Here is a 3,756-nt window from a genome sequence, read left to right on the forward strand (position 1 = left end):
GATTTGGAAGGCTTTGTTAATCTCTAAATGGCCTATTAATATTTGTTCCATTGTTTTAGGCTTGAGGGTCTGTTTCTTGGATCCACTATTTTGTTTACTTGATGTGATATGCCAATGACAGGATATGCCCTTTTCACTATGCTAATGTCTTTAGCACCTAGTTGCTGTTTGCATCTGGTGTCTGGGTTTTGTGACATCAGACTTTTACTTGGCCAATGTACCCAGCATCCCTTGCTGTTTTGCCAAGTTGGCAATCGATCTGTGTTTTAGCAGCCAGGAGGCTGTTACACCTGGCTGTCAAACACAGCTCTGAGGGGAATCCTCTGTGAAACTCAGGGTTGATAAAAGGTGTTTCTATTGGCTAAAGGGTACAGCACCCGCAGGCAAGACAGTAGCCCTGAGGTGCTTTCATTAGATCAGTAATCCAGGAACCAAAGCAGCTCTTAGAATTTAAACTAATTTAATCAATAACTCGAATTGAACGGCCATTTAATCCATGAGAATGAGACATGAATAGGGAACAGCTTTGTATTGATTTGGGGAAATTTGTGTGAAAAGGAAAGATCTGTCAGGAAACCATCGCTGGCAGATGTAAAAACCCAACTGGTTTAATTACAGAGGGAAATCTGATGGCCTTACCTGCTTTTGGCTTACATGTGATTTCAGATCCACACAATGTGGTTGAATCTGACAGCATTCAACTGTAATGCATTGCCAAAGGCACCAGATGAAGGTGGCTCATCATCACTGTATCAAGGAACAATTAAAGATGAGTATAAAATCGTGGCCTTGCTAGCGATTCTCAAATTTCATTTCAACCTTTGTTCCCCACCCCCCACTGATGAAAATCAAGCCCAAATCAGCAGAACTGATCGGGAAACAGCTTGTAAGCACAGAAGCATGGACTGTAGGATGATGGTGGATAAGGAAACAGGCAGCGTCTGGGATAGGATGGAGAGCAGAAATGGGTAAATGACAAAATGGTGATGACGCACCGCAAAAGGGAGGATTCTTGATTAGGCATCTTAAAGGCACAACTTTGAGTTCAGCAATTTCATGACCTCTGTCCCCAGAGGTGGCACCTGACGGCAGAAAATTTTCTTCGATTTACACCTTCTCTCGTCCCAACTCTAGCCACTTTCCCATCAGCAGCAATCTCGGAATTTACTGAACCCTTTTATTTCCTTAACACTTTTCAGGTCTGACAAGACATCATCAACCTGAAGCCTGCTGAACCTGAAAGTTCTCTTTCTCTCTCGCTGAAACCTTGCTGAGAATTCCCATCAGTTTCTGGTTTTATTTCAGAATTTGCAGTATTTTGCTTTTGCTTGAAATTGCTGTAATTTTGTTTCTTGTTGTCACAAAAGGAAGGCTTGCTTTTGTGCCATGAATGTATCTTGCGCTGTAGCAAGAATGAATATAATTATTACAACCAAGGAAAACACAGCCAACCCCATCAGTTGTATCTGACAAAGAAATAATGCATTTATAGAGGAATTTGTCTTTTATTGCAACAGCTATTTTTTAAAAATATTGCCATTGCTGTAATGAAGGAAATACAACAGCTAAGTTGTGCAAAACAAGATCCCGGTAACTGTATAAAGGTAAAGTCACCATAGTACTGCCGGATCATAGTTTGCGGACTGGCACATTCCAAAGTCTAAGGCAATACACTAAAGCTTCGAGCAGCTGCTAGCAAGTGGGGAATAGCCACTATCTGAGGTTTTCCTGCTAAAGTTAAATGGGGCTCCATTCAGTTATTCGACCCTCCTCATGCCTCACATGTATGTCAACACAATTTGGTTCAAGTAAGAAATGGCTTAGATTTAGGGGGCGGCACGGTGGCACAGTGGTTAGCACTGCTGCCTCGCAGCGCCGGAGACCCGGGTTCAATTCCTGCCTCAGGCGACTGACTGTGTGGAGTTTGCACGTTCTCCTCGTGTCTGCGTGGGTTTCCTTCGGGTGCTCCGGTTTCCTCCCACAATCCAAAGATGTGCAGGTCAGGTGAATTGGCCATGCTAAATTGCCCATAGTGTTAGGTAAGGGGTAGATGTAGATGTAGATGTAGGGGTATGGGTGGGTTACGCTTCGGCGGGGCGGTGTGGACTTGTTGGGCCGGAGGGCCTGTTTCCACACTGTAAGTAATCCAATCTAATAAAAAAAAATTTGTTTGGACAGAGTCAAACTCCAATGTTTGTTTGTTTCCTTGTTATGCTACTGTACAGAACCAAACTGTGTTTGTGACTATATATATATATATAAAAAAAGATTTTTTTTATGAATAAAGTATATTTTGAAATGCAAAAAAATTGAGTTGCTCCCTCATTGGAAAAGAATGACTGGGGACAGTTTAACCTGAGGTGCATCATGCCTCTCACAAGGGGAGAGATTGACACAGTAGTTGGACCGTTCCGTATCACCTGTCCTTCGTGGAAAAGTTTATGAAGAAAAACACCTTCGACCACAAGTCCATCAGGAAGTGGTCAGCACGTAGTGTCCTTGAGACCCTTCGGGAAAAGGAGAGGGCGGATCCTATCGAGCGGTTCCCTGAGCAGACTGTCAAAGCCATTTGGCAGAATGCCTAATCGCCAGAACTTTCCAACAAGCACCAAGACATGGCTTGGCTGGTGGTGAGAAGGGCTCTGCCTGTGAAGATCCTTTATGCACGCCCGGACTCTCAGTCACACCGCACGCTGCCCTTGAAGCGGCTGCGGGGGGGACAAGACTGTCACACACCTCCTTCTGGAATGTGCCAACGCAGAAGAAGTCTGGAGAGGAATGCAGTGGTGTTTGTTGAGGTTCGTCCTGAGCAGCGCCTGGAGGATCATCAACTCGGTGAAGGATGCTCTCTGGGCGGTCTGAAACCTGTTGATCTTCCAGCTGAAGGAGTTGACCCCAACTGAGTGTTGCAGACTGGCACATTCTAAGGTCCAGGACTATGTGTTGAGGGACGCGCTGAAGCTTGGGGCAGCTGCCGCCAAGGCGCGGTGGGGAAAGACCACCGTGTAACATCGGCCTGCCTAAAGAAGAACAGGGGGCCCACGCAGTCATTTGGGCTCTGCTGACGCCTCAGCTAAAAATGTAATCGTACCGACCTGTAAATAGGAATGATTACTCTGTTTTCGGTATGCAAACAAATGGAATGTTTACAGATGTATGGCATGTCCAGTTGTACAGATCATTAAAGTATTTTATGAATAAAGTATATTTTTGAAATTAAAAAAAGTTATATAAAACAATGAACTGTGAATGCTGGAGATCTGAAACAAAACCAGAATGTGAAGGAGAAGCTCAGCAGGTCTGGCAACATCTGTGGAGAGAAAAACAGATTAGATTACATTACAGCGTGGAAACAGGCCCTTCGGCCCAACAAGTCCACACCAACCCACCGAAGCACAACCCATCCATGCTCCTACACTTACCCCTTACCTAACACTACGGGCACTTTAGCATGGCCAATTCACCTGACCTGCACATCTTTGGACTGTGGGAGGAAACCGGAGCACCCGGAGGAAACCCCACGCAGACACAGGGAGGACGTGCAAACTCCACACAGTCAGTCGCCTGAGGCGGGAATTGAACCCGGGTCTCAGGCGCTGTGAGGCAGCAGTGCTAACCACTGTGCCACCATGCCGTCCACAGAGTTAGCGTATCAAGTCCAGTGACCCTTCAATAGATCAGTTTCAGGGCTTCTTGCTTTTGTTGCTGCGTGCACGGTGGGTTCTGTTGAAATGGAATTAAGCATTTAGCTGCAAC

Source organism: Chiloscyllium punctatum, chromosome 30, assembly GCF_047496795.1.
Source record: "Chiloscyllium punctatum isolate Juve2018m chromosome 30, sChiPun1.3, whole genome shotgun sequence".
Taxonomy (NCBI): domain Eukaryota; kingdom Metazoa; phylum Chordata; class Chondrichthyes; order Orectolobiformes; family Hemiscylliidae; genus Chiloscyllium; species Chiloscyllium punctatum.